We start from the raw sequence: 18,589 nt of genomic DNA, 5'->3' as shown, positions 1-18,589 counted from the left end.
AGGGTCAGAGAAGGCTTCAGAAGCAATTGATCCTTAAGCAGTTTATTGAAGAACAGGTGGGATTTAGGTGAAGGGTCTAGGACAGAAGGATCAGCCTATGTGGGGACTGGGAGACAGGAAGTAGAGGGAGAGTAGAGAAAGTGAGGCCCGTGAAAGGTAAGAGCTGGTTAGTGAGTGGGCAATTGGAACTCAAGGTATCCCCAAGGAATAACTCGGAGCATGCTTTGGCATTGTCCCACCAGAGGACTGAGCTGCTGGAACTGGGGTCCACTGGCTCCTTTCACCCATCGGTTGAAGGTGCCCCTGAAGAGAATGACCCCCCCGAGCCCAATTTGGGTTTTCTGGATTGTGTTTAAGAGGCTTCGTCAAGGCTCTCCAGTGCCCGCCTCATGCTTAATGAAGGATGCTGGCAAGGTGCATGAGTGTCCACAGTGAAATCAGGTGGGCCACAGGGCATGATGCCTTACACTAGGTCTGTTACAGGTGGACTGGGGGTGCTAAAAAGCTCTCACCATCATTTGGTTTAGCTTGAACACATGAAAATTTGAAATACTTTTTTTTTTTTTTGGAGATGGAGTTTTGCTCCTGTTGCCCCGGCTGGAGTGCAATGGCACGACCTTAGCTCACTGCAACCTCCGCCTCCCGGATTCAAGCAATTCTCCTGCCTCAGCCTCCCGAGTAGCTGGGACTACAGGTATGCACCACCATGCCCGGCTAATTTTGTACTTTTAGTAGAGATAGGGTTTCTTCATGTTGGTCAGGCTGGTCTCGAACTCCGGACCTCAGGTGATCTTCCCACCTCGGCCTCCCAAAGTGCTGGGATTACAGGCATGAGCCACCGCACCCAGCCTGAAATAGTTTTTAATTAAAAACTGAAGCAGACTTGCATTTGTAAAAACCCAGATTCCTATTTTCTCTTGAAAGATAAGGTGGCAGCAGGGAATCATCCCTCCATTGCACAATCAGCTAGCGCTTAACAATACCTACAATACCTATCCTCTGGCATAGAGTAGTTCAGGAGCGAAGAAGTTTGATATGGCTGGAGCTTGTGTGCATGCTTGGGAAAAAGAGGTGAAAATGAAACCCGGTTTGGAGAGAGGTCTGCACCAGAAGTTCCTAGCACGTGTTCAGCTAATAATAAGGTGGTCTGTAGACACAAGGGACTGTGATAAATCAGTATTATGAGCCTCCACATTGGTCAAGATATGAGAGAAGATCAAAGTGTTAGTGGGTTCTCATCTGTGATACTATCTAATTTGCCCCTTACTCTTCCCAAATTCCATATATAGCATGATTTCAGCAAGCTGAGATGAGGATGTGCTCAGAGGACGAGAGTTACAGAGATGAGTCAGACAGGTGTGTGTTGATAAATGTTTAACAGTTTTGCTTTCTGAGAGAATAGCTCTGATTATTTATTTATTTATGTATTATTTTTGAGGCAGAGTCTCACTCTGTCACCTAGGCTGGAGGGCAGTGGCACGATCTCGGCTCACTGCAACCTCTGCCACCTGGGTTCAAGTGATTCTCCTGCCTCAGCTTCCAGAGTAGCTGGGATTACAGGCACCTGCCACCACGCCTGGCTAATTTTTGTATTTTTAGTAGAGACAGGGTTTAACCATCTTAGTCAGGCTGGTCTCAAACTCCTGACTTCATGATCCACCCACCTCGGCCTCCCAAAGTGCTGGGATTATTGGCGTGACCCACCATGCCTGGCAGAATAGCTCTGAATGTTATTGCTTGCTGATTTTTGTAGTGTAAATACCCACCACCATGGCTGATTTTGATCCACCCATGTGAATTCGCTGAACTTGGAGAGACATGTGCCATAGTACAACATCGTATAGGTTTTCTACCATACAAATATATTAAATATAAATAACCTTAAGAGCATGATAAAAGTACAATGTAAAATAATTAGGAAGGTGGCGTGTTTTGACTATGTACCACCTTTGTTCTTAATATAAACTTTTGAAATGTCAATCTATATAATTTAATTTTTAATATTGTCTGCTTAACAGCCAGCTCACAAAATTCATGGAAGTTTAACACTTGGCTCTCGTGAACTTTTGGAGCTGGTTCTAGCGTGTCTCTGCGCCCGGAGGTAGGTGGAAACCCCTTCATCAGAAGGCCTCTGGTGTTTGGAGCTCTCATGGCAAGTGCAGTGGTGACAGTAGGGAAAGTAATTTATTTTGGGAAGCTCAAATTCCATTCACAGCTGCAGGGTCAGAACAAGCTTGGTCTGGATTTAGCAGAGACAAGAGATTGGGTGAGACTCCCTCAGGAATCTCAAGACAGCAGAGGCAGCTGCTTTTGGAGGAAGGATCCCAGGTGCCAAGTGCAAGGCTGTTCGTTATACTGAGGTATGCTCATCTCTTGATGAGCTTGAGTATGCAAGTTTCTTAGGCAGCATGGCTTTTGTATTCATAGTTTTTCCACCTTAGCCTGCCTTTATCTTCCCTCACCATTATCCTAATTTTCAGCCAGGACAGGAGGCCAGAAGTTCATTCTACAGAAGCAGGGACTTTACAAGGGGGCCTGAGGAGCTCCGCCGGGCAATCACTTTTCTTGCAGCTGTGCTGTTGTCAGGCAGTCTAGACTAGGCTGGCTGCCCTTCATCCTGTTCCTCTTTGTCTGGGTCTGACTATAAACTGAGACACATAAAGTTTAACTAACTTGCCAAGAATCATGCATGCAGTAAATGACAAGGCCAGACAGTCTGGCTCCAGAACGTGTGATCTTAACCACTTGATGGGAAAAAATTTGTAAGAAGGTGGGTGTACGTATTGTGAGGCAGGCCTGACAGACCTAAGGAATTTCAGAGTAGGGACCATTGGCAGCTGTCATGAAACCCTTGGGAAGCTATTGGAGGTGTCAGAGCAAAGAGGAGGGGGCTGATTTGGTTCATATTGGAGAGAAAGGAAGACTGTGAACTCTGAAGATGCACTTGTCTTACACGTGTGTATATGTGTGTGTTGGCTAGGCATGCTCTCAGAAACAAAGAAGCCTGCCTATCCATGTGCCAGTCAGCAGCTGTGTGACCAGGGATGCCTGGACCAAAGGGGAAATGGATTGAACACTCTCTGGACAGTTGATATGAAAGAATGATGGTTAATTTCTAGATATGATAATGGTATTGGACTTATTTCCTTATTGTTGTTTTAAGGGGTTGGTTTGTTTGTTTGAGACAGGGTCTCACCCTGTCACCCAGACTAGAGTGCAGTGGCGTGATTTCGGCTCACTGCAGCCTCAACCTCCTGGGCTCAAGGCGTCCTCTTACCTCAGCCTCCTGCGTAACTAGGACTACAGGTGCATGCCACCACGCCCGGCTGGTTTTCATATTTTTTGTAGAGATGGGGTTTTGCCACGTTGCCCAGCTGGTTTTGAACCCCTGGACTCAAGCAATCCACTTGCCTTGACCTTCCAAAGAGCTGGAATTTACAGTCATGAGCCACCACACCAGGCTCATTTTTAAGATTTTTATTCTGGGTTATAACTATTTACCTGAGAACCTGGGCGTTAGATCCATGGGAAATATCAGGACCCTGGAATGAAGGTGCTAGGAAAGTTCACATCTCACATTCAGGAAAGATTCCAGGTTTACTATGGGATCATGAATTTGGAGGAGGTTTCCCCATAATTATGAGTTCAAAGGTTTACTCAGCAGAGCCAATAGGGAGTTAATAGGGTTGCCTGAGAGGTACCAGAGTATGGCTGGTGATACGGTTTGACTGTGTCCCCACCCAAACCTTAACTTGAATTGTATCTCCCAGAATTCCCATGTGTTGTGGGAGGGACCCAGGGGGAGGTAACTGAATCATGGAAGCCAGTCTTTCCCAGGCTATTCTCATGATACTGAATAAGTCTCACAAGATCTGATAGGTTTATCAGGGGTTTCCACTTTTGCTTCTTCCTCATTCTCTGTTGGCGTCACTATGTAAGAAGTGCCTTTTGCCTCCCGCCATGACTGTGAGACCTCCCCAGCCATGTGGAACTGTAAGTCCAATTAAACCTCTTTTTGTTCCCAGTTTTGGATATGTCTTTATCAGCAATGTGAAAATGAACTAATACAGTTAATTGGTACGAGTAGAGTGGGGCATAGCTGAAAAGATATCTGAAAATTTGGAAGTGACTTTGGAACTGGATAACAGGCAGAGTTTGGAACAGTTTGGAGGACTCAGAAGAAGATAGAAAAATGTGGAAAAGTTTGGAACCTCCTAGAGACTGGTCGAATGGCTTTGACAAAAATGCTGATAGTGACATGAACAATAAGGTCCAGGCTGAGGTGGTCTTAGGTGGAGATGAGGAACTTGTTGGGAGCTGGAGCAAAGGTGACTCTTGTTATGTTTTAGCAAAGAGACTGGTGGAATTTTGCCTCTGCCCTAGAGATTTGTGGAACTTTGAACTTGAGAGAGATGATTTAGGGCATCTGGCAGAAGAAATTTCTAAGCAGCAGAGCATTCAAAAGGTGACTTGGGTGCTGTTAAAAGCATTCCATTTTAAAAGGGAAATGGAGCACAAAAGTTCAGAAAATTTGCAACCTGGATACAAAATTAATGTGCAAAAATCACAAGCATTCTTATACACCAGTAACAGACAAACAGAGAGCCAAATCATGAATGAACTTCCATTCACAATTGCTTCAAAGAGAATAAAATACCTAGAAATCCAACTTACAAGGGATGTAAAGGACCTCTTCAAGGAGAACTACAAACCACTGCTCAGTTAAATAAAAGAGGACAGGCCGGGCGCGGTGGCTCAAGCCTGTAATCCCAGCACTTTGGGAGGCCGAGATGGGCGGATCACGAGGTCAGGAGATCGAGACCATCCTGGCTAACACGGTGAAACCCCGTCTCTACTAAGAAATACAAAAAATAGCCGGGCGAGGTGGCGGGCGCCTGTAGTCCCAGCTACTCGGGAGGCTGAGGCCGGAGAATGGCGTGAACCCGGGAGGCGGAGCTTGCAGTGAGCTGAGATCCGGCCACTGCACGCCAGCCTGGGCTACAGAGCGAGACTCCGTCTCAAAAAAAAAAATAAATAAAAAAAAAAAATAAAAATAAAAGAGGACACAAACAAATGGAAGAACATACCATGCTCATGGATAGGAAGAATCAATATCATGAAAATGGCCATACTGCCCAAGGTAATTTATAGATTCAATGCCATCCCCATCAAGCTACCAATGACTTTCTTCACAGAATTGGAAAAAACTTCTTTAAAGTTCATATGGAACCAAAAAAGACCCCGCATTGCCAAGAAAATCCTAAGTCAAAAGAACAAAGCTGGAGGCATCACACTACCTGACTTCAAACTATACTACAAGGCTACAGTAACCAAAACAGCATGGTACTGGTACCAAAACAGAGATATAGACCAATGGAGCAGAACAGAACCCTCAGAAATAATACCACACATCTACAGCCATCTGATCTTTGACAAACCTGACAAAAACAAGAAATGGGGAAAGGATTCCCTATTTAATAAATGGTGCTGGGAAAATTGGCTAGCCATAAGTAGAAAGCTGAAACTGGATCCTTTCCTTACTCCTTATATGAAAATTAATTCAAGATGGATTAGAGATTTAAATGTTAGACCTAATACCATAAAAACCCTAGAAGAAAACCTAGGTAATACCATTCAGGACATAGGCATGGGCAAGGACTTCATGTCTAAAACACCAAAAGCAATGGCAACAAAAGCCAAAATTGAGAAATGGGATCTAATTAAACTAAAGAGCTTCTGCACAGCAAAAGAAACTACCATCAGAGTGAACAGGCAACCTACAGAATGGGAGAAAATTTTTGCAATCTACTCATCTGACAAAGGGCTAATATCCAGAACCTACAAAGAACTCAAACAAATTTACAAGAAAAAAACAAACAACCCCATCAAAAAGTGGGCAAAGGATATGAACAGACATTTCTCAAAAGAAGACATGCATACAGCCAACAGACACATGAAAAAATGCTCGTCATCACTGGCCATCAGAGAAATGCAAATCAAAACCACAATGAGATACCATCTCACACCAGTTAGAATGGCGATCATTAAAAAGTCAAGAAACAACAGGTGCTGGAGAGGATGTGGAGAAATAGGAACACTTTTACACTGTTGGTGGGATTGTAAACTAGTTCAACCATTATGGAAAACAGTATGGCAATTCCTCAAGGATCTAGAACTAGAAGTACCATATGACCCAGCCATCCCATTACTGGGTATATACCCAAAGGATTATAAATCATGCTGCTATAAAGACACATGCATACGTATGTTCATTGCGGCACTTTTCACAATAGCAAAGACTTGGAATCAACCCAAATGTCCATCAGTGACAGACTGGATTAAGAAAATGTGGCACATATACACCATAGAATACTATGCAGCCATAAAAAAGGATGAGTTTGTGTCCTTTGTGGGGACATGGATACAGCTGGAAACCATCATTTTCAGCAAACTATCGCAAGAACAGAAAACCAAACACTGCATGTTTTCATTAATAGGTGGGAACTGAACATGAGATCACTTGGACTCGGGAAGGGGAACATCACACACCAGGGCCTATTATGGGGAGGGGGAAGGGATTGCATTGGGAGTTATACCTGATATAAATGACAAGTTGATGGGTGCAGCACACCAACATGGCAGAAGTATACATATGTAACAAACCTGCATGTTGTGCACATGTACCCTAGAAGTTAACGTATAATAATACAAAAAAAAGAAAAAAAAAAACTTTGTAACCTGATGATGCAGTAGGAACAAAAAAACCATTTTTTGAGGAGAAATTCAAGTCAGCTGCAGAAATTTGCATAAGCAGCAAGAAGCCTGATGTTAATCCCCAAGACCATGGGGAAAATGTCTCCAGACCTTGTCAGAGACCTTCACGGCAGCCCCTCCCATCACAGGCCCAGAGGCAGGAGGCCCAGGAGGAAAAAGTGGTTTTGTGGGCCAGGCTCAGGGTCCCCGTGCTGTTTGCAGCCTAGGGATTTGGTGCCCTGTGTCCCAGACGCTCCAGCTATGGCTGAAAGGAGCCAAAGTACAGCTCAGACTGTGGCTTCATAGGGTGAAAGCCCCAAGCTTTGGCAGCTTCCAAGTGCTGCTGAGCCTGTGGGTACACAGATGTCAAGAAGTGAAGTTTGGGAACCTCTGCCTGGATTTCAGAAAATGTATGGAAACACTTGGATGCCCAGGCAAAAGTTTGCAGCAGGGGCGGAGCCCTCATGGAGAACTCTGCTAGGGCAGTCCAGAAGGGAAATGTGGGGTTGGAGCCCCCACACAGAGTCCCTCCTGGGGCACTGCCCAGTGGAGATGTGAGAAGAGGGCCACCATCCTCTAGACTCCAGAGTGGTAGATCCACTGGCAGCTTGCACTGTGAGCCTGGAAAAGCCACAGACACTCAATGCCAGCCCATGAAAGCAGCCAGGAGGGAGGCTGTACCCTGCAAAGCCACAGGGGAGGAACTGCCCAAGACCATGGGAACCCACTTTTTGCATCAGCATGACCTGGACATGAGACCTGGAGTCAAGGGAGATCATTTTGGAGCTTTAAAATTTGACTGCTCCACTGAATTTCCAACTTGCATGTGCCCTGTAACCCCTTTGTTTTGGCCAATTTCTCCCATTTGAAATGACTGTATTTACCCAATATCTGTACCCCCATTGTATCTTGGAAGTGACTAGCTTGCATTTGATTTTACAGGCTCATAGGTGGAAGGGACTTGTCTTGTCTCAGATGAGACTTTGGACTGTGGACTTTTGGGTTAATGCTGAAATTAGTTAAGACTTTGGGGGACTGTTGAGAAGGGATGATTGGTTTTGAAATGTTAGGACATGAGATTTGGAGGGTCCAGGGGTAGAATGATATGGTTTGGCTGTGTCCCCACCCAAATCCCAACTTGAATTATATCTCCCAGAATTCCCATGTGTTGTGGGAGGGACCCATGGGGGCCACTCTTTCCCATGTTATTCTCATGATAGTGAATAAGTCTCATGAGATCTGATGGGTTTATCAGGGGTTTCCACTTTTGCTTCTTCCTCATTCTCTCTTGCCACTACCATGTAAGAAGTGACTTTTGTCTCCCGCCATGACTCTGAGGCCTCCCCAGCCATGGAGAACCTCTTTTCGTTCCCAGTTCCAATTAAACCTCTTTTTGTTCCCAGGGTATGTCTGTATCAGCATCATGAAAACAAACTAATATGGCTGGAAAAGGGCAGACCTCCAAGCAGCAGATGATGCAGGTTTAAGATAGACTCTTCTTTAAATTATGGTAACTCCTACATTGTCTTTAATGTTACTGGGGTTTTTTTCCTACTTTTTATTAATGCATAAGATGCATTAATAAAATGTGTATATTTTAGAGGTTTCTAAATGAAGTATTTGAAGAGACAATGACATGCTATCTTGGGTTTGCCTTAAAATAATTTGTAGAGGATGGAGAAGTGGATGTGGGTATAGAGGAAGCAAGATGGGCAGTATGCCAATGGCCTAACCTAGGTGATGGCTACCAGAGCATTCATTATACTGTCTTTACTTTAGTATGTGTTTAAGATTTCATAGTAAAATTTTCAGAAATTGAGAGATTGAGAATCAGCAGAGTTTTTTGTTTCTCTTTTTTTTTTTTTTTTTTTGAGACAGAGTCTCGCTCTGTTGCCCAGGCTGGAGTGCGGTGGCATGATCTCGGCTCACTGCAAGCTCCGCCTCCCAGGTATGTTCATGCCATTCTCCTGCCTCAGCCTCCCGAGTAGCTGGGACTACAGGCGCCCACCACCATGCCCGGCTATTTTTTTTTTTTTTTTTTTTCAGTAGAGACGGAGTTTCACCATGTTAGCCAGGGTGGTCTCCATCTCCTGACCTCGTGATCCGCCCGCCTCAGCCTCCCCAAGTGCTGAGATTACTGGCATGAGTCACCGCACCTGGCTCAACAGAGTTTTTTTAAACTTTTAAGTTCAAGGGTAACATGTGCAGATTTGTTATATAGGTAAACTCGTGTCATAAACGTTTGTTACACACATTATTTCATCACCCAGGTATTAAGCCTAGTAAACATTAGTTATTTTTTTCTGATCCTCTCCCTCCGCCAGCCCTTTACCTTCTGCTAGGCCCCAGTGTCTGTTGTTCCCCTCTATGAGTCCATGTGTTCTCATCACTTAGCTCCCACTTATCGGTGAGAACATGTGGTATTTAATTTTCTGTTCCTGCATTAGTTCACTGAGGATAATGGCCTCCAGTTCTATCCATGTTCCTGCAAAGGACATTATCTCATTCTTTTTTATGGCTGCATAGTAGTCCATGGTATATATGTAGCACATTTTCTTTATCTAGTCTATCATTGATGGGCATTTAGGTTGGGAATCAATAGATTCTTAAAGACGGAAAGGAAGAAGGGAGTGTTGGAAAAGACAGTACTAGAGATACTATCATAGAAATTATGGTTTTTGCCAACAGGCAATGCTATTTATATACCACCCTCCAAAATGAGAAACATAGAAACGAATTGAAGGAATTGTTCAGAACTGAGTTTAGGTTTGTGGGCTCTGGGCAACTGGTTTGGAGTGATTGACATGCTGGTTAATTTGAAACCAAGAAAATGTTCTCTCTTTTATTCCTTTTATTCCTTTTCATAGACATACATTTCCATGGATAACGGGGCTGGCATGGTAAGGGGTTTCCTTTTGCTTTGGAAAGACCACTGCCTGAAGTTGTCCTGTGGGGTTCTAACTTTTTAGTTGGGGTGTGATGTTGCTGTCATTATGTTTTGAGTTGACCTCACGGCACTCTGGGACCAGAAGAAGATTGGGGTGAATTCACATAGCTTGTGCGTCCTGATGAAGTTACATCAGTACTGAGGTTTCTGAAGAAATAATCTACATTTAACCAAATATCAGAGTGAGAGATCTATGAGTGTGCAGGACCTGAAGAACTAGATTAGGAAGATGAAGTCCATTAGGCTTTATTTTACTGCAGTTTTTCGGTTTTTTCTTTGTGTGTGTGTGTGTGTGTGTGAAAATATAAGGTTCAGCTTTTTTTTTTTTTTTTTTTTTTTTTTGAGGCAGAGTCTCACTCTGTCGCCCAGGCTGGAGAGCAGTGGTGCAATCTTGGCTCGCTGCAAGCTCCGCCTCCCGGGTTCCCGCCATTCTCCTGCCTCAGCCTCCCGAGTAACTGGGACTACAGGCACCCGCCACCACACCCAGCTAATTTTTTGTATTTTTAGTAGAGACAGGGTTTCACCATGTTAGCTAGGACGGTCTTGATCACCTGACCTCATGATCCGCCCGCCTCAGCCTCCCAAAGTGCAGGGATTACAGGCGTGAGCCACTGCACCTGGCTTTTTTTTTTTTTTTTTTTTTTTTGAGACAGAGTCTTGCTCTGTCGCCCAGGCTAGAGTGCAGTGATGCCATCTCAGCTCATTGCTATCTCCACTTCCCGGGTTCGAGCAATTCTCCTGCCTCAGCCTCCTGAGTAGCTGGGACTACCGGTGCATACCACCATGCCTGGATGATTTTTGTACTTTTAGTAGAGACGGGATTTCACCACATTGGCCAGGCTGGTCTCAAACTACTGACCTCAGGTAATCTACCTACCTCAGTCTCCCAAAGTGCTGGGATTACAGGCATAAGCTACCATGGCCAGCCTTGGGTGCTTTTAAAAATGCTGGCCTTTCTCTGTTCTGGACATTTGTGATTCACTGCAGAAGGCATTCAGGTTATGCAATGTATAACCCCAGGTTGAGTTGTATGGCTGCACGTAAATCAAGGTATATATATAGAATAAGCAGTCAGTCCTCTGATGGTGAGGGTCTGAGGTATGTTAATGTCCTGCTTGACCAATTTCAGACATTTGTAGTAGCTTTTGACTTCCTTGTCTCACTAGCCCTAGGTCAGTACTTAAGACTAGTAATGTAAACATTTTTGTAAATGGCTACATGGATGTGAGCAGCACATTTCTGATGCTCTGGGCTCCTCTCCTCCTCTAAGGGGGTCATCACACCTTTAGTCTTGGCTGTAAAACAAAATGGTTTAATAGAACTCAAAGTAGAGAAATGTAGAGTGAAGGAAGCCTCCAATCTTCTCTACTCTTGTAACTCTCTACAAGGGCCGAGTTTGTTGATCTGATTGAATTAGAGTCTATGTTAGAGCCAGGGAACCAGCAAAGGTTTAATCAGACTCTCCTGGCACCCAGATTTCCAGCCATGTTCTTAAATCTGATGAACCCTGCTTTTCTGTTCTATTTGCCATTCTGAAAACAGGTACTTGATTTCTTTGTTCCTAAAGAAATGGAGATTAGTTTGACTCAGCTATCTAGGTGCTTTACTGAAATGGGAGTTGTAACAGCTTGGATAGAAAAAGGAGTGATTTTTTTCTTTTGGGCCGGGCGCGGTGGCTCACGCCTGTAATCCCTGCACTTTGGGAGGCCGAGGCGGGCGGATCACGAGGTCAGGAGATCGAGACCATCCTGGCTAACACGGTGAAACCCCGTCTCTACTAAAATACAAAAAAAAATTAGCCGGGCGTGGTGGCGGGCGCCTGTAGTCCCAGCTATTCGGGAGGCTGAGGCAGGAGAATGGTGCGAACCCGGGAGGCGGAGCTTGCAGTGAGCTGAGATGGTGCCACTGCACTCCAGCCTGGGCGACAGAGTGAAGACTCCGCCTCAAAAAAAAAAAAAAAAAAAGAAAAAGGAGTGATTTTTTTCTTTTAAAGCAATTAAAAACCAAGTACTATTTTTTGTTTTGTTTTGTTTTGTTTTTGAGACGGAGTCTCGCTCTGTCATCCAGGCTGGAGTGCAGTGGTGCGATCTCGGCTCACTGCAACCTCTGCCTCCTGGGTTCAAGTGATTCTCCTGCCTCAGCCTCCCCAATAGCTGGGATTACAGGTGTGTGCCACCACACCCGGCTAATTTTTTATATTTTTTAGTGGAGACGGGTTTTCACCATGTTAGCCAGGATGGTCTCGGTCTCCTGACATGGTGATCCGCCTGCCTTGGCCTCCCAAAGTGCTGGGATTAGAAGGCATGAGCCCCTGTGCCCGGCCTAAAACCAAGTACCATTTTATGTTACTTTCTGTGAGCTTTAGGAAGACAAGTTGCTTTAAACTGGCATTAAAATCCTCAATTGTTAAATTTATTTAATCGCCATTCAGACAAAGTGAAGGTTCTTTATGTTATTAGCATTCCTTATGCTATGAGAGTTCCTTCAAAGGCTAGGGAGAGATTACTTACATTCTGAATTCTAAGCCAGGTTTGACTTGAAGTGTCTATAAGCCCAAACCCTGAAATGAATTTTTGTTTTTGTATGATAAATGAGTTATCTATAATAGTCATCCCCAACCTTATTGGCACCAGGGACTGGTTTCATGGAAGACTGTTTTTCCACATGGGCAAAGGGTGGGGATGGGGAGATGGTTTTGAGCTGAAACTATTCCACCTCAGATCATCAGGTATTAGATTCTCATAAGGAGCATGCAGCCTAGATCCCTCACATGCACAGCTCACAATAGGGTTTGTGATCCTATGAGAATCTAATGCTGCTGTTGATCTGATAGGAGGCGGCGCTCAGGCAGCAATGCTCACTCCCCACCCCTCACCTCCTGCTGTGTGGCCTGGTTCCTAACAGGCCACGGACCGGACTGGTACTGGTCTGCAGCCTGGGGTTGGGGACCTCTGATCTATAAGGCTGGATCAGCCCATCAGTGACTCTGAAGGAGAACCAGCCCATAAAGAGGGGTTGCACTCATCCACTTTGATCTCTCCGGGTTAATAAATTACTGAGAATTTTATTGCTCCAGGATTTACTCTCTTGTCAAATCTAGCTACAAAGAGACCAAACAGCTCAGTTGATACTAGGTGTTTCTCCTTTCATTTTTTAAAAAAATTTAGCATAGAAATATATGCTTTTGTTTTAGCTATTCTGTATATTTTAAGACATGGGACCAAGGTATCTGAATTCTGATAGTAGCTCTGACACCCATATCCTTAGACAAATTGCATAGCCAGTCTGAGTGTTTTTTCTCTTTTTTCTCATAGACTTGTATGAGAATGAATGTGTTATTCTGTGTGAAGCTCTTAGAATGGGGACTAGAGCAAGTTAAGCCCTCAATATGAGAATTGTTATTAAATATTCCTGTATTCAATGGTTTTAACACACTGAGATTGTCACAATATTAAATTCTGATGATAGAAGTCAGCGTAGCTTGTCATAGCTCTGTTTTTCTATTTCAATGCTCATTGTCTGAAAGTGCAATTTAAAAAGACCATTGCATTCTTCAAAACTGACTTAGTTTTCTTGGCAGTAGTGGTGTATAAATGCTGCAGCTAAAATATGGAATATTATCTTTCAGAATTTTTCTGAGTTGTATATACTCTCCTTTGGAGTACTGTGTGGTTTATCAAGAATTACTCCTGTGCTTTATTCTTATCAAGTTCCTGCTTTGACCATGTGATGATATACTTACTGTCAGTCCCCAGAACTGAGCAGGACTCTCCACCTCAGAGGTACTCACCTGGATTGGCCACACCACTTCCTCCCATTTGCCCAGAATTTCAACTAGGCCAAAATTGAATCAGACAGGGCAGAGACATTGGCAATACCTTTAGATTACTGTTTTCTGTCACTTCCTCCCCACTACACCCCACGATCCCAAAGACATTCTCATTTCTTTAAAATCTATTAGGCTAATTAAGGACAGGAAGTTAGTTTCCTGACAAATATTACTGCTGAAGCATAGTCCTTTAGTTACGTATTTCCAGTTGCCTCACTTTGGATAAATCTTTCTGAAATAAGCCAGTCTCCCTTCCTAAAATGAAGTTCCCTCACGTGGGATCCTGGTCATTCTGCTAAGAAAAACAAAAAGATTCTTGCTGTCTCTAACATCGCCAAAGGATGTGCAGAGCCTGGAGTGTGATGAATGCTTCCTTCTGCTGCTCTGATGAATGTGACGGGGTGTTGGGCTCATGAGGAGGGAATGTGTGGGTTCTTGAATTTTGTTGTGTGAAGATTCATGTATTTTTCTTGCTAGGTGCATGGACCCCTTCATTCAATTCACATTTACCAGGCCAGGTTCTGCTTAACAGCAAAAACCAAAATTTGCTTCTTAAAATTTGGGGGAAAATACTGGAAAAACTGCCTTAATCCATACCTCCATGGATTTATTTTTATTTCTGATGTTCAATGGCATTTTTAATTACATTTTTTGAAATTTAAGAAATAAAGTGAGAGGTCTGTCTCCAGCAACAAAAATGAGTGTTAGAGGCTAAGTATTGAAGTTTGTGTAATGCGTATTACCTCAAAACTAAGGGAATAAAAAGAACTTATTACCATTCTCAGATTGCAGTGGGGTGTGTTGGAAAGTGCATGAACTGGGTATTGAGAGGCAGAGTTTCAAGTATCCTTTGGCCACCTGCCTGCTGTGGTCCTGGATCAGTTCCTCCACACCTCTTGTGAAGTGTTTTGCTCTGTGCCTGACACATAGGAGATGCTCACAAACTTATTGTTTTTCTGTATCTTATCCACCCAAATTAAGGGAGGAGACCACCCCTCATATTGTCTTATGCCCAATTTCTGCCTCCAAAGAAGTAAAAACTAAAAGGCAGAAATGAAATCCACGGTCAGACAGCCCGGTGCTGTGCCCTGGGCCTGGTAGTTAAAGATCGACCCCTGACCTAACTGGTTATGTTATCTATAGATTCCAGACATTGTGTGGAAAAGCATTGTAAAAATCCCTGTCCTGTTCTGTTTTGTTCTGATTACTGGTGCATGCAGCCCCCAGTCACGTACCCTGTTTGCTCAATCGATCACGACCCTCTCACGCAGACCCCCTTAGAGCTGTGAGCCCTTAAAAGAGACAGAAACTGCTCACTTGGGGAGCTCGCCTCTTTAGACAGGAGTCTTGCCGATGCTCCCAGCTGAATAAACCCCTTCCTTCTTTAACTTGGTGTCTGAGGTGTTTTGTCTGTGGCTTGTCCTGCGATATTTCTTGGTTCCCTGACCGGGAAGCAAGATGACTGGCACATGGTCAAGGCAGCTCCTTAGGCAGCTTAAGCCAGCCCTGTGGAACATCCCTGCAGGGGACTCCAACCAGTCAGAGCGATGCGGATCCTAAGAGCGCTCCTGGGTAGGCATTTGCCCCAGTGGAACACCTCGCCAGAGCAGTGTGTGACAGGCCCCCGTGGAGGATCAATGCAGTGGCTGAACACCGGAAAGGAACTGGTACTTGAAGTCCAGGTGTCTGAAACTTGGTAAGACTAGTCTTGAGAACTTGCCCACTTGATATGAGTGGAAGTGTGGCCAAATCATCACCCATGGCGTGCCTTTATCGGCACTTTGGTTTGGTTTTGGTTTTGGTTTTGACTTGGTTTGAATTGCTTGACAGGACCAGTCTTGGAAACCCGCCCACTCCATTGGAGTAGGATCATGGCCTGATCACCCATGGCATGCCTTTATCGGCACTTTGGTTTTGATTTTGACTTGGTTTGAATTGCTTGACAGTACTGGTCTTACTTGCCTACTCCATTTGAGTGGAAGCGTGGCCTGATCACCCACGGTGTGCCTGTACTAGCACTTTGGTTTTTGTTTTTGACTTGACATGGATTGCTTGATACTTTGGTTTTGGTTTTGACCTGACTTGGATTTCTGGATACTCTGATTTTGGTTTTGATTTTGTTTGGTGTAAACTGCAAAAGTGTGTGTGTGCCCTTTTTACCCATTCTTTGTTTTGCGGTGTGCTTGTGGTGTGAGCGTGGTGTTTTGTCTCAAAGAAGCATGGGTCAGGCACAAATAAGCCCACCCTATTAGGAACTATGTTGAAAATTTTCAAGAAAGGACTTAAGGGAGACTATGGAGTATATGACACCAGGAAAACTTAAAACTTCGTGTAAAATAGACTGGCCAGCATTAGAGGTGGGTTGGCCATCAGAACGAAGCCTGGACAGGTCCCTTGTTTCAAAGGTATGGCACAAAGTAACCTGTAAAGCCAGGGCACACAGACCAGTTCCCATACATAGACACTTGGTTACAGCTGGTTTTAGATCTCTCCACAGTGGTTGAGAGAACTGCAGCATAAGTGGGGCAGAGAGAGAGACAGAGAATAGAGAGAGGAAGAGACAGAGGCAAAAGGAAAATCAAAGGAAAAGAGAAAGAGAGATATATACAAGTAGTTAAGAAAAAAAAAAAAGTGTACCCTATTCCTTTAAAAGCCAAGGTAAATTTAAAACCTTTAATTGATAATTGAAGGTATTCTCTGTAACCCTATAACGCTCCAATACCACTTTGTTGTCAGTGTAAACAAGGGCGTATTCCGAAAGCACTGAGGCCTTCCTATCAAAAATCCTTAACCCAGTAACCCACGGATGGCCCAAATGCATTCAAACTGTAGCAGCAGTTGCTTTGCTAACAGAAAAAAGTAAAACAAATGACTTTTAGAGGAAACCTCATTGTGAGCACACCTCACTAGTTCAGTTCAGAACTATCCTAAATCAAAAAAGCAAAAAAGTAGCTTACTAACTCAAAAATCTTAGTATGGGGCTATTCTGTTAGGAAAAAAAAAAAAAAAAAAAGGAAAAAAAGGGGAGGGGCGGAATTTATGTAAAAAGAGTATTACATAGTAAATTCTTGTCCTGAAATAAATTAACTGTTTGTTTAAAGAAAGAAATAATTGTCATAAGTCAGAAAATTAAAGCATGTCAAAAAATTGTCTGTGAAAGTCATGAGAGAGAAAAATGTTATAAAAAAAATATGCAAGAAATGTTGTATAATTCAAAAGTAACTAGGTCTCCTGAATGTAAAACTAAAATAAAAACCAAACAAACAAAAAAAAAATAGTTTATGTGCAAGGTGTATAAGGGAAGTAAAATATACCTTTGATCAAAGAATTATAAGGAGGCATAAGAATATAAATTTTTACCTACATTAAAAGGTTAAAAATATTAATATTTTGTTTTAAAGGTTTAATCAAGTTTTAAAATGTTAATTGGAAAGAAAATTCTGTGTATAAACACTGGCTAAAGTTAAGGAGGTGTCATCCAGTTTTTCTGTAAACTGGACATTAAAATAAAAGTACAGCAGGTTTTTCTTAAAGCACCAACCTGCTCTTTAGAAAAAATTATAAAAGGTTAAAAAGAGCCTATAAAATCTTACCTTATGGTCAAACATTAAAAATTGGATAAATATGTCCACAAGGTTTTATTAAAATTAGGTTTAACATTAATAACATACTAATATAAAGGCAAAATTTAGCTTTTCTGGTATAAAAATCATACAAAAAGCATTGTTAAATGTAAAATGGTATTTGGCTTTCTTTGGTTTAAAAACTAATAAAAATAGGTGCTAAAGGAAATTTCTCAGTAAAAAAGCACTAAGGACTATAAAGTCCACTGCCAAGGTCCCCACATTTAAAACAAAAGGTCAATTTCTTAAAAATCATATACTTAATTTATCTTACACTTTCCTTTGCCTCAAAAACTGAAAGTCCTTTAGCACGTGTACCACCCCTAGAATTTCTGGTAAACCAGCACCAGCCTGAAGATCACATTCTCATCAAAGGGTGGAAAGAAGAAAAACTCGAGCCAGCCTGGGAAGGACCCTACCTTGTGCTGCTAACCACCAAGACTGCTGTTCATACAGCAAAAAAGGATGTACATCACGCCCGAGTCAAGAAAGTGCCACCCCCTCCAGAGTCGTGGGCCATAGTCCTAGGGGAAAACCCTACCAAACTAAAGCTAAGAAAAATTTAACTCTTTTCATCTATTCTATTACTCTTTCTTCTTTCCTTGTTCTATTGCTAACCATCTAGTTATTAACATAACCAAGTCAATTTCGCCTCAAACTATCGCATTTAATGCTTGCCTTGTTATACCCTGTGGAGACTTGCCAAGCCAAAGACAGCTTTCTACTTCAGAAAACTACTTCTGTCCCTCCTGACTCTCCTCAGACTGGGCATTAGTACACTAGGATCATTTAATCCAGGGAGATTTTGATAAAGACCCCAGTGCCAACCAGGAGTCTTGCCACCCAACGTAGAGCTTTTATGCTGTAGTTGGTCCAACGTTCTGTGGACCACTAAAGAGCAAGGATGGACTGCCCCAACCGGTTTTTGTAATTTCCTAAAATCATACATTCATTTTACTAGGGGACCATAGAAATTAAAAACTTAAAACAAACTTTAGCAATAAGGACAGGATACCAAGATGCAAATGCCTGGTTAAAATGGATCAAATATTCTATCTGCACGTTAAACAAAAGCAATTATTATGCTTGTGCACATGGCAGGCCAGAGGCCCAAACTGTCCCCCTTCCACTAAGGTGGTCTTCCAGTTGACCTGGTGTGGGCTGCATGGTAGCTCTTTTCCAGGATTCTACAGCCTGGAGTAATAAGTCATGCCAAGCTCTCTCTGCTATATCCCAAAGTCCGGCACCCTCCGGGTCAGCCCCCGAGGGCCATCCAGCTTCTATCTCCCAACATTAAGTTCACTTTGTGTCTCTCACGACAGGGAGGAAACTTAGCATTCCTTGGAGACCTGAAGGGAAGTGATGAACTTAAGAATTTTCAAGAGCTTATCAATCAGTCAGCCCTTGTTCATCCTTGAGCAGATGTGTGGTGGTATT

Source organism: Papio anubis, chromosome 11 (genome assembly GCF_008728515.1).
Source record: "Papio anubis isolate 15944 chromosome 11, Panubis1.0, whole genome shotgun sequence".
NCBI lineage: Eukaryota > Metazoa > Chordata > Mammalia > Primates > Cercopithecidae > Papio > Papio anubis.
The sequence above is the reverse complement of the archived record's forward strand: the minus strand, read 5'-3'. Positions refer to the sequence as shown.